The sequence below is a fragment of the Natator depressus genome, chromosome 4 (assembly GCF_965152275.1).
Source record: "Natator depressus isolate rNatDep1 chromosome 4, rNatDep2.hap1, whole genome shotgun sequence".
In the NCBI taxonomy this organism is placed as follows: Eukaryota; Metazoa; Chordata; order Testudines; family Cheloniidae; genus Natator; species Natator depressus.
Genome location: NC_134237.1, coordinates 25,309,103 through 25,322,724, shown reverse-complemented (window position 1 = coordinate 25,322,724; position 13,622 = coordinate 25,309,103). Strand labels below are relative to the sequence as shown.

The following is a 13,622-nucleotide window of genomic DNA, read 5'->3' as shown; positions in this document are numbered from 1 at the left end:
GGAGTGAACCATCATAGAAATGTAGGGCTGGAAAGGACCTTGAAAAATCATCAAGTTCAACCCTGTGTGCTGTGGCAGGACCAAGTAAACCTAGAAGACCATCCCTGGCAGATGTTTGTCCAGCTTGTTTTAAAAAGCTTCCAATGATGGGGATTTCACAACTTCCCTTGGAAGCTTATTCCAGAGCTTAACTACCCTTATAGTTAGAAAGTTTTTCCCAATAGCTCCCTTGCTGCCGATTAAGCCCATTACTTCTTGTCCTACTGTGACGTTGCACTCCATATGCTTGTGCTTATGAATGTGAATATGATGTAACTGGAATATGCTTTATGCAAAGGGACTCTTGTAAGGTATCATTACAAAGTTTATAATCTACTGAGTGTGTTCATCTTATTTGTTTGCATGTATTATTTCTATGTCTGAAGTTAGGAGAATAAGATATAAACTTGTATTACTGATATAAACATATTAAGTGGAAGCCATTAAGGGTGCTTCAGAATCAATGAACTGTAAATGGCTCTGTTTACTTGCAAACCTTCCTGTGTACCTGTGGGCCAGCCCAGGAAGAATGGAGGCTGGGGTCTCACAGGACATGTGATCATGTCACCTGATTCTAGAATCCATCTTAATCCTTGTACTTTTCCATTCAGAAAGAAGGGTGGGGGCCAAGCACAGACAAAGGACTCCCGCCTTGTGCAAAAGCTATAAAAAGGGGGTGGAGCAGGACAAAGGTGCGGCCAGTCATAAGAAAGCCCCCGCTTACCACCTAAGATGCTGCTGGAACTAACAAGGACTGTACCGGGGAAAGGATTGGGCCCAGGCTAGGAAGGAGTCTAGTCTGTGAAAGAAGCTTATTGGAACATCTCTGAGGGTGAGATATTACCTGTAATCAGTTTCTTAATGTATTAGGCTTAGACTTGCATGATTTTGCTTGGTGATTTACTTTGTTCTGTCTGTTATTACTTGAAACCACTTAAATCCTACTTTTTATACTTAATCAAATCACTTTCATTTATCAATGAACCCAGAGTAAGTGATATACCTGGGGGAGCAAACAGTTGTGCATAGCTCTCTATCAGTGTTATAGAGGGCGGACAATTTATAAGTTTACCCTGTATAAGGTTTATACGGAGTAAAACGATTTATTTGGGGTTTGGATCCCATTGGGAGCTCGGTGTCTGGGTGCTGGAGTCAGGTAACCTGCAGAGCTGTTTTCACTTAAAGCCTGCAGCTTTGGGGGCGTAGCCTGGACCCTGGGTCTGTGTTGCAGCAGGCCAGCATGTCTGTCTCAATGAGGCAGGGTTCTGGAAGTCCCAAGCTGGCAGGGAAAATGGGCTCAGAGGTAATTTCAGCATGTCAGGTGTCTTACATTAGAATGCTTCTGTTAATACACTCCAGAATCATATTAGCCTTTTTTGCAGCTGCATCACATTGACAACTAATATTCAGTTGTGATCCACAATAACCCCCAGATCCTTTAAGCAGTACTAGACTGTTGTTCCCCATTTTGTAGATATGCATTTGATTTTTCCTTCCGAAGTGAAGTATTTTGTCTTTATTGACTTTCATCTTGTTGAATCCAAACCAATTCTCCAATTTTTCAAGGTCATTTTGGATTTTAAACTTGTCCTCCAAAGTGCTTGCAACCCCTACCAGCTTGGTGTCATCTACAAATTTTATAAGTGCACTCTCTACTCCATTATCCAACTCATTGATGAAAATATTGACTAGTACTGGGCCTACGACTGACCTCTGGGGGAGCCCACTATATATGACATCCCAATGTAACAGCCAGCCGTTGATAACTACTCTTTCAGTATGGTTTCAACCAGTTGTACACCCACCTTATAGTAATTTTATCCAGACCACATTTGCTGAGCTTGCTTATGAGAATGTCACGTGAAACTATGTCAAAAGCCTTACTAAAATCAAGTTATATTGCGTCCCCTCTCTCTACACTAGGTCAGTAATGCTATCAAAGAAGGAAATTAAGTTGGTTTGGAATGATCTGTTGTTGACAAATCCATGTTAACTATTCCTTATAACCAGTGATGAGCTGCCAAAATCTTAACAATGGGTTCCCTCCTCACCCCACGAGGGGGTTATTGCCCACCTCTGCCCCCCCCGGGACTCCTGCCCCATCCAACCCGCCCGCATTCCTTGATGCCCCCCCTCCCCCGGACCCCTGTCCCATCCACCCCCCTCCCCTGTCCTCTGACTGCCCCCAGAACCGGGCAGGAGGGTCTCGTGGGCCACCGTAGTGGGTGCCCACCCCTAAGAGCCAGAGGCACCTGCCGGGGGGGCGAGGTGGGGAGTCCCGGAGGTGCTTACCTGGGGCAGCTCCCAGGAAGCATCCGGCAGGTCCTTCTGGCTCCTAGGAGCGGGGGAGTGTAGCTAGGCGGGGAGCAGCCGCTCCCCCACTGATCACATCAAAAGTGGCGCCTTACGCACTGACTCCCTGGGTGCTCCAGGGCTGGAGCACCCACAGGGAAAATTTGGTCGGTGCAGAGCACCCACCAGCAGCTCCCCACCCCGCGCCCGGCCCCAGATCACCTCACCTCCGCTCCGCCTCCACCCCTGAACGCACCGCCCCGCTTTGCTTCTCCGCGCCCCACCCCGGCTTCCCGCGAATCAGCTGTTCGGCGGGAAGCCTGGGAGGGCTGAGAAGCAGGTGGCGGCTTCCCACTCAGGCTGAGGGTGGCAGAGGTGAACTGGGGCGGGGAGCGGTTCCCCTGCACCCCCCCCCCCGCCCGGGTTACCTGATGCGGCGTGGGCGGCCCTCCTCGCATCACCCCGCCTCAGCTCGCTTCCGCCTCTCTGGGCCTGAGCGGGAAGCCACGGCCTGCTTCTCAGCCTGCCCCAGCTTCCTGCACAAACAGCTGATTCGCGGGAAGCCTGGGGGTGCGGTGAACCAGGGTGGGGCGGTGCTTTCAGAGGAGGAGGCGGAGGTGAGCTGGGGCCGGTGGGTGCTCTACACCCACCAAATTTTCCCCTTGGGTGCTCCAGGGCTGGAGCACCCATGGAGTCGGTTCCTAAGGCGCCACTTTTGGCAGGTTAAATTTAGAAGCCCTTTTAGAACTGGTTGTACCTTGAGGAACAACCGGTTCTAAAAGGGCTTCTAAATTTAACAACCTGTTCTAGCCAACTGGTGTGAACCGGCTCCAGCTCACCACTGCTTATAACCCTATTATCCTCCAGATGCTTCCAAACTGATTGTTTAGTAATTGGCTCTAGTTTCTTTCCAGGCATTGAAGTTAGGCTGACTGGTCTTTCTCTATTCCACTTTCCCAAGCTTAACTCAGCAAGTATGTTATGGGGGAAACAACATACAGCAACCTATGGCTTGTTTTGTGGCTTCATCATTTTGAATGTTTAGGAAATATTTGAGAAGCTCAGCATTTTGTCATGTATAAGGATTCTGTTTTCTTTTCTGTTTGTTCTACTTACCCTAGGCACACCATGTACCTTCAGACAGAGATCTCTTCACCCATATCATGTCAGTAAGTGTCAATGATATAATTCTACCATTCTGTGGGGTTAAATAGGCAGATGGATCTCTGTCTGACTACATAATACATTTTCTTACTAAGCACTCTAGTCTAATGTCTAGACTTCCAAATGCAACGACGCGATTGATTTTTGCATTTGGTAAACATCGTACATGTCACAAAGAGGTAGGCTCTCTTCTTTAATAACTTTCAAGGGATAACCAATCAGGTGGAGTGTTTTCCATTCATTAGTATTTTTCATATTTGCATTCATAGATGAGCGACATTGTGGAGAAGATATGTATGTTAATTGAGCTATTTTGCATGAATTTGTGTTCTAAAGGAGAACTATTGCAGTGCCTGTGTGGAAACATGGGTCAAAGTGGTCAAAGATCTCATAGATGTCCACCACCTATCACTCTTTATACTGAGCACCCAACCCTGCCCACCTGTATGCATATGTGTAAGTGAATTCACGTGACTACATCATTGAACAGGAATGGCTGCAATGAGGCAAGTTAGACATGTTCAAAAGCCTTGGCATGTTCTGACCCTAAGTAAATAGTAAAAATGATTAATTACTTCAAGGAGAATTGTGATAGATTGATTAGTTATTAAATTAGAACATGAGAAGTGCTATGTTAGACCTAAGTGTTATTACTGGAATGAGGGTCTGATCCAAGGCCCAAATCCTTGCTGTTCTGAGGACCTATGAGGAAACATGAAGACCCAAACAGCCAAAAGTATAAAGAGAAACATCAGGAAAATATGTAAGTGTGTCAGGAGTAGGAAGCTTTCAGAAATCAGCAGGTCCGCCAACATATTAAGGGATAATCAAAGGGGATAAGGAGATTAGAGTCATCGGTGCATGATTTCTTTTCATTGGTCGTCACCACAGAGAACGATGAGGACATACTCAGCATGAGTTCACACTTTACAGATATTGACAGTGAGAGAGTGTCATTCACAGAGGCATCAAAAAAGATGGAATAGATCAACTTGGGACATTTAATCTCAATAAATCATTAGGACCAGATGGCATTCATCTGAGAGTTCAGAAAGAATTGAAGAACAAAGTAGCAGAACTACAAACAAAAATTCTGTAACATATCATTGACAACAACTTTGTATGCTGCATATCAGCACGGTAGCCATTTTTTAAAGACAGGTGTGGTCTAAGGAATTTGTATGTAGACCAATGAGTTTTGCTTCAATTCCTGGAAAATTGTTGAAAAAAGGTAGATTTACAAAGCGTTTAGATGACTAAATTTAAGCTAGTGTGATTTTTATAATCTACGAGAATTATTGGACAGAATTAATTAAACGTAGATAGGAGAACAGGGAATATAATTTATTCATTCCTTCAAAATACTTTATAGAAAGTTTTTCACCAGAGTCTGTTAAGGAAATTTGTAACTAGTAGGAGAGAGGTAAAATCAATTCCTGTCATAGATCCACAGCTGGTTGAGAGAGAGGAATAAATGCCTAAGTGTCAGAATATGTTGCTGCAGGGATCAGTACTAGAACAGGTGTTGTTAAATACACATCATGTCTTTAGTAATGATTTAGAAAAGGGGGAGAGTAGGGAGGTGGCTCCTGACACTATATTAGTCTGCTTAGTTAATAGTGGGAGTTGTGAGGTGCATTGAAATGCCTAACAAAACTAGGTAATTGGGCAATATAATTCAGTACAGATGGGTACAAAGTAACGTACATTGGAAGGAATGATTTAACACTGTTATTACGTACAGATTAACTGTAGGGATAGATAAAGGGACAGATTATGGCTGCTCCATTGCAGATGCACATGGAAGTGTCCCTTTTAATATAATAGATGAGATTGGTGGTGCATAGAACCCTTTTTTTCCAGAGCACGCTCATGCATGAGCCAATCATAACGTGGCTGGAGGTCTGGGTAGCACCTGGAGGGGAAGGGGAGCAAGCACTCCAGGCAGTGTCAGGGGTCCCAGAGGGGGGTATGTGTGGATGGGGTGAGGGTGAAGTCATAGTAGGTTTGCGCCAGGGGAGTATTGTTTTACCCTAGTCTACAGAGGTAATAAGGAGTACCTGAGGCTGTGTCCCCCAGTGCCTTTTTACCAGGGGTTCTCAAATTGTTGGTTGGGACCCCATTTTAATGGGGTTGCCAAGGCTGGTGTTGGCCCTGGGCTCCAGCAAGTCTGAAGCCCAAGTCCCGTCGTCCAGGGCTAAGGTTACATGCCCCCCGCCCAGGGCAGAAGCCCTTGGGCTTCAGCTATGACCTCAGGGCTCGGGGGCGGGCCTCAATCTTCAGTCCCCCTCCTGGGGTCGTGTAGTAATTTTGTCGTCAGTAGGGGTCGCAGTGCAATTAAGTTTGAGAACCGCTGCTTTACATAACACCTCATTTGTCACTGTTCAGGCAGCCAGACTCCTAACCCTGCCTTTGCCTAGATCACGTCAGGCTTGTAAGAAGTATAAATGAGCCCAAGATCTCGGCATCAATATAGATAGCTGATTGAAGATGTCTGCTCAGCATGAAGTGGTGGTTGTCAGAAAGCTGAGGTTAGACTGAATTAAGAAGAAAATAGCATTATAATGCCATTGTATAAATCTATAGTATGTCCTTACCTTAAATATTTATTCAAGTTTGCTCTTTTCATCCCAAAATCTTTCTCTCTCACAGTCACACACTCACACATACACACACACACTTTTTAAGTAAAATGGGTCAGTTAAGTTTGTAGAGGATGCAGAACTGTTGTCTTACTAACCCTCCTTATATACGTAACCTTACTAACCTTCCCTATATACATAACCTTCTCTTGATCCTTTCTTTTTTCCACCATTGATCCAGAGAAGGTTAACCACAGATGAGAGGTATGGATTGAAGAGGGAAAGAAGCTCCATAATACAAAAATAAGGGGGCACTCTGTGAAACTGATTTCTATTTATTGTTAACACACCCCTATGAATGGGTCTAGCCTAAGGATTTTTGGGAGGGTTAGTGAGACAACACTTTGGCATCCTCTCCAAACTTACCGGTAATTGACCCATTTTACTTAAAAAGTGGTGTGAGGGGCTGGAGGAAAGGAAGTTATATTTGCATTTCCCACTCCAAGCAGAAATGGAGCCCAGCTGCGTATTCCTTTCACTCCTAACAATCAGTCTGCATCATTTATATTTTCACGGTTAGCTTCACAAAGGAAAGGACTAGAGACTATTTTTTTTTATGTGAAAGCTGAGATTTTCCCCCAGGGAATCAAAAGACTAGCCTTTTAACAAGGGGCTCGTAGGGACCTCTTCCAAATCATCAGAGCTTGGTTGAATAGGAAAACTGCCTCCTTGGGAGGGTTGGATTGACAAATTAATTGCAGTAGGTAGGAAGTGTTTGCTTTGTTTTGTTGCTTTTTATGCTTTTTATTGTTGTTTGTTGTTACAGGAATATGAACAGCAGCTTCCCTGCCTAGGTTTACAAAGCACATATCTAAAGTGAATGTTTTATGTTTTGGAGTTTCATGGAGAGACAATATTTTCTTCTATATGGTTCAGGGAATTTGAGATGTCAGCAAAATGCTTTTAAAAAAAATCTTCCATGTTATAAACTGGATTCTTTTTCTACTGTGACTTCCTCTAATTAGATAAAAACCAACTTTCCATCAGAAGGGCTGTGCTTTCTGCAGCTCCCTCATTCCCACTTAGAATGCACTGTTGGCAGAAAGAGGACATTGCTGAAATTGTTGCTACCAATTATATAGTAAAAAATCATTCCACTGAGAAAGCATTGACCAAACTTTATCTCATTAAGACAAAGTCCTGATGTTTTGTTTATGTGTGGTTTAAAATCAATGCTGTAAATTCTTCCAGCTACATATAATTTGCAACAGGAACAGAGAACAAATGGGTATGGCTCCCCTCTTTTGTTTTAATTCATAAGTGAAATGCTAGTTTCTCTTCTAAATACAAACTTTAAGAAGGAAATCAATTAAATGGCATGTCAAAGAGACTTCACAGAGAGAAGTTGCAGGAAAGATAGTGAAGTAGGTAGGAGGAATTATGAAGAACATTTCAGACTAGATAATGTTGGGTAGGATGCCAGATAGCAAAATTTCAGGAATTATGTTAAATTCTAGACTTGATTGTTTCCTGTTTTAGGTTATCGGGAGGAAGGAGGGAGAGAAAGCAAATACTTTCAGGTCATCAAGAGGAGAATATTTCTCCCTGTGTGTTGGGAGGGAAAATAGCTTCTTCTGATTAGCTAAATTGTCTTTGAGAGCCAAGTAGAGGGCTTGATTATAGACACAGAATCCTTTGTCTCAATTTACACAGGAAGTGAAAAAAACCTGCATTTAGACAATTCTTGTTGGAAAATTGTAGCTCAAGGGTATAATAAAGATGCCAATTCTATGAAACTGAAACTGGCCTTGAACACATTGAATTATGAAGTATGAGAAGAACACAGACAATTAATAGTAAAACTGCTCTTAAATATAAATGAGAATTAAGGATAATGTTTTTGATGATAATCTTTGTAATAGTACAATAAAGTGATCTGTACTCCTTGCCTTGCACATAAGTGCTTATTTAAATGTCCTCTATTCCCTCAAGACTAGGCTTAGCTATTTGAAGTACACCATTATGTCAGTCATTATTTCCTGAGTACATTGACAAAGTTTAACTCCATTTCACCTAAGTGCTGAATTTAGCTGGGGGCTCTGTCGGCACCATATTGCACCAGCACGCCTGTGAAGGCAATGTGAAATGGCACGAGATATCTAAGTGCTGTTGCTGCGGAAGCCTCTGCTTCCAGTGGCAGTGGATGTCATATGCTCTTTTTTAGCATATATTAATCAAAAGCACGCCTCACCTCTCCATAGAATGAGCGAGAGAGCTCTCAGCAAAAGTAGTTGTTCAAAAAGGATGTGTTTGTAAGGCGAGCTATGGACAAAATTCTCTAGGTCACTTTGTCCTGAGTAAATCGCGTAAGCTCTCTAAAGTCGTTACCACTTTGGGAGGTTTGAAGTCATAGACTGCAAAACTGTGTGTAACATAGTGTGACCAGATAGCAAGTGTGAAAAATCAGGACACTTTTTTTGGGGGGGGGGGGGCAGAGAAGGGGTATCATAAGACCCTGTCTAAACTGGCAAGTTTCTGTGCAGTAAAGCAGCTTTCTGCACTGTAACTCCTGAGGCGTACACACTGCCAACCCACTTAGTGCGCAGAAACTGCACGGTTGTAGCACTGTAAAAGAACCACCCCGACAAGAGGCGTCCAGCTTTCTGCCCTGGGGGTACAGCTCCCGGTGCCAGTGTAGACACCCTGATCAATTCCAGTGCTGCAATTGGCCTCCGGGAGGTGTCCCACAATGCCTGTTCTAGCCTCTCTGGTCATTGGTTTGAACTCTACTGTCCTGCCTTGAGGTGACCAACCATCAGCCCCACTCCATAATTGCCTTTGGAATTTTGAAGGTCCCCTTCCTGTTTGCTCGGTGACACGTGCAGTGGTCTCAGCACATCTTTCCAGGTGGCCATGCCTGCTCCATGCTTGGAGCAACGCCGAGCTGCTGGACCTCATCAGCACTTGGGGAGAAGAGGCTGTCTAGTCCCAGCTGCACTCCAGCCATCGGAATTATGATACCTACGGACAGATTTCACAATGCATGACAGAAAAGGACCATGACCGGGACACGCTGCAATGCAGAGTCAAAGTGAAGGAGCTGCGGAACGCCTACCACAAGGCGCGGGAGGCAAACTGCTGCTCTGGTGCTTCGCCCACGAGCTGCCCATTCTACAAAGAGCTGGACGCAATACTCTGTGGCGACCCCACCTCTACTGCGAAGATCACTGTGGATACTTCGTTGCCTCGCGTGCCAGTGGAGAGTGGACCGAGCCAGGAGGAGGAAATCTTGGATGAGGATGTGGAGGCGGAGGGGGACCCAAAGGCAGAGGATGACTCAGAGATCAGAGATGCATACAGTCAGGAGCTCTTTTCTACCCTGGAGGAGGCTAGCCAGTCACAGCAGTCGGGTCTTGATGATGCGCAAACAGAAGATGAGGCCCCTAGTAAGTGGATCTGATTTTGGGAATCACTGAAGCAAGCTGTTGGGGGCAGGAGGGCTGCAGAAAGCAGGCTTGTCTCCCACCTCATCCCTAGCCTGAGCAGCGGAACAGGCTGTTGATTGACTCCCTGACTTCACGGGAATCTCCCTCAGAGATCTCCAGGAAACTCTCGTGGAGATACTGGGCAATCTGCTGCCACAGGTTCTTTGGCAGAGCTGCTTTGTTTCTTGCCCCATTAACGGTAACTTTCCTGCACCACTCTGCCACCATGGGGGAGAGGGAACCATTGCTTCACACAGGCTAGCTGCATAGGGGCCAGGGTGGAAGCTGCAGGCTTGGAGAAGACCCTCCCTTGATTCCCTGCTCACCCTCAGCAGCGAGATATCTTCCATAATGATCACATCCTGTGGAAACTGTGAGGACAGAAATGATTATCAGCCCTCCCCCTGGCCCCACCCAGTGCTAGCTCTCCCCAAGAGCCATGTGCCCAGTGTACAGCAGGGTCCGGAAACAGTGATTTACCCTGCCCCTGAGGCTACTCACCATTTTGGGGGTCTTGTGGCTCCAGTTAGCTACAGGTTTGTGAGTACTGGCTGTGTTTTAAATCACTGAATCAGTGTTTGTGTTGCAAACAATACTGCTTCTGTAAAACGTTGAATTTAAACATTTAAACAGAGATGACCTTGGGAGCCCAGCCTCCCTCTTTGTTATCGGCGGCTGAACGGCTGCGCAGAATTAGAAAGCAGCCAAGAAGAATTAAGGAGGAATTTCTGTGTGATGATATGATGCACTCCGCTGCCAAGAAACAGGAATTGAAGGAGTGGCAGGACAGCGAGAAGAGGGACCGAAAGGAGAATGCAGCATGCCAGAATGAAGCCACAGAGTGGCTCTTAAAGGTTATGGAGTACCAAGCAGACACACTCCAGGCGATACAACCTTCAAACCGAGTAGCTCCGCGCCCGCCCTCTCCTGCAGCCACTGTCACAAAACTCTTCCCGACGTGCCCCGCGCAACACCGCCAACACATTCTTATCAACCTCCTAGCTCCAGTCTATACCCATGGCATTCCAGTGCTCCCACTTCACAGTCCAGCACTGCGGACTCCCACTGCACTCAACACCCATCCCTCTGCAGTTTGGCCCTGCTGAAGTACAGTACCTGCTGCATTGTACTCCGAAGGAGAAGGTTGGATATGATCCCTGGACATACACACATCTTTAGCTGTCCCGGGACCGCTCCTCCTTCTGGGACCTTCCCTTCCCCCATCCCCCTCACTGCTGATGGGTTTTTTTGTTTGACTCTCTCCTCCGGTTGTTGTCTTTTAATAAAAGAATTGTGTTGGTTTGAAAGCAATCTTTATTCTATTAATTGAAAGCAAAAAGAGCCCTGCAAAGCAACATACAATTATGTTAAACCCTCATGTTGCATCATGTGCACCAATCACCTCCTAGCATTACAAGCCCTACACTCCCGAGCATAGCAACAAATATTAGTGGCTTTCAGCTTCAAATTGCTGCCTCAAGGCATCCCTGATCCTTATGGCCCTGCGCTGTGCCCTTCTAATAGCTCTGGTCTCTGGCTGTTTGAAATCGGCCTCCAGGCACTGAGCCTCTGCAATCCAGCCCTGAGTGAAACTTTCATGCTTCCCTTCACAAATATTATGGAGCATATAGCATACAGCTATAAGCATAGGAATATTGTCATCCACCAGGTCCAGCTTCCCATAGAGGCAGTACCAGCGGGCTTTTAGATGGCCTAAAGCACACTCAACAGTCATTCTGCACTTGCTCAGCCTGTTGTTGAACCGCTCCTTGCTGCTGTTGAGTTGCCCTGTATATGGCTTCATAAGCCACGGCATTAAGGGGTAGGCGGGGTCTCCCAGGATCACAATGGGCATTTCGACTTTCCTTACAGTGATCTTCTGGTCTGGGAAGAAAGTCCCTGTTTGCAGGTTCCTGAACAGGCCAGTGTTCTGAAACATGCGTGCATCATGCACCTTTCTGGACCAGCCTGCGTTAATGTCTGTGAAATGCCCACGGTGATCTACAAGCACCTGGAGAACTATTGAGAAATACCCCTTGTGATTAATGCACTCAGTGGCTAGGTGGTCTGGTGCCAGAATTGGAATATGTGTGCCATCGCCCCTCTGCAATTAGGGAAGCCCATTTGTGCAAAGCCATCTAGAATGTCACGCACATTGCCCAGAGTCACGGTCTTTTAGAGCGGGATGCGATTAATGGCCCTGCACACTTCCGTCAATACGAGTCCAATGGTAGACTTTCCCACTCCGCACTGATTAGCGACCGATTGGTGGCAGTCTGGAGTAGCCAGCTTCCACAGTGCAATCACGATGTGCTTCTCCAACAAAAGGGCAGCTCTCATTCTCATGTCCTTGTGCCGCAGGGCTGGGGCGAGCTCATCACACAGTCCCATGAATGTGGCTTTCCTCATCCAAAAGTTCTGCAGCCACTGCTCGTCATCCCAGACATGCATCACAATGTGATCCCACCACTCAGTGCTTGTTTCCTGAGCCCAAAAGCGGCATTCCACTGTGGTCAGCACCTCTGTGAATGCCACAAGCAATCTCGTATCGTAGCTACTATGCGTGGCGAGATGAATGTCACACTCCTCTTGCCTTTGTAGTTTAAGGAATAACTCCACTGCCACTCGTGATGTGTTGGTCAGAGCAAGCAGGATATTGGTCAGCAGTTTGGGATCCATTCCTGCAGCCCGAAGAGGCAGGGCACGCAGTACACAAACTGTTGAAAGATGGCACCAAATGTGGACAGAAGTGCACTGCTCCGAATACCACTGCAAGTGCCGCAAGTGTGAACACACTATTGCGCAGACAGCTGACAGTGTGAACACACAACAGCGGTTTACCTTCAGAGCTCTCTGAGCGGCGCTGTAACTGCCAGCCCTGTAACTCTGCCAGTGTAGACATGCCCTAAGACAAAGCCCCTAATATCGGGATATCTGGTCACCCTAGTGAAACAGCAGTGCTGGAGAACATCCAGTATTACTCCTGTTCCTGGAAATACTGGATTCACAAGACAGTACAACAGAAATTAGTGTCCCAGTCCTTCTCTCATTGGAATAATGCCATTGACTTCCAGGAGCATGATCCTACTCCCACTGTGTTCATAATCACTGTTTTCCTCATGTCCCACCAGATCAAGATCCCACTTAAATCAATAACAAAACTCTCGATGATACCAGTGGAACTACTGTGATGTATAAGGATGAGCTTCCTCCTTAAAAGAGAGAGCCTATATCTTTTGTAAATCTGGCTGAATTCATCTTTAATGTAATCCAGTATAGACATGATATGCATCTAGTCATCATAAGTGTCCAACTTCATGTATTTCTTCTGCCTGCTTACATCTGTTTCCTATGGTGTTAAACAAAAGAACTCAGTGTTTTCAAGGGGTTTTGAGCCCAGTTGCTCTATAACTGGTTGTGTTTTCGGTTCAATTTCTGCATTGTGAGTCTACAAATTGGGAAACTGGGCAGAACTTAGATGCTGGTCTCTACTCTGCGTATTCTGTAATTGGCAGTGTGGAGAAAATGGCACATCTTTACTATACCAGCAGGATGTGCTTTTTCTAAGGATAGGGTTAATTAGCTTTGTTAGGACAGTGGGAGAGAAAAGATTTAAACTGCAACAGCTGTTACATTAGACAGGGCTTGGAAGAAAGCGGTTGAGACCGTGCACTCTCCAGAGTTAACCTCTCCTGCTTGAATTTCACAAGCTCACTTTAAAACTTGTTTAAAAAGATTGTTTTTTTCTTTTTAATAACATTTTATTAGAGTCTGTGCAGAAAAAAAAATACAATAACTTTACTTTGATGGTGACCTGCATTTTCTCCCTTCATATAAATGAGAGAATGGCTCACTCGGGAAAAGAGAGAGGGGATTTAAAACAAAATAATAATTTATAAAACACATTACTGCAAGACAAATACGTTTCTAAGCACATCGAGTAATCTGCCAGCCTTGCAGTGTATAAAAAGCTTATAGCTGAAAGACATTAAGGGAATTAGGACTATACAATATCTCAGTGCTACTTCATATTGACAGAAGGACTGACCAATGCGAATGA

General features: G+C 45.4%; 1 protein-coding gene across 3 annotated transcripts in view; it reads left to right on the top strand.

Moving 5' to 3' along the window:
• Positions 1-13,622, top strand: part of UNC5C (unc-5 netrin receptor C) — a 342,715-nt gene that overhangs the window by 147,673 nt on the left and 181,420 nt on the right. The gene's annotated exons all lie outside the window — the stretch shown is intronic.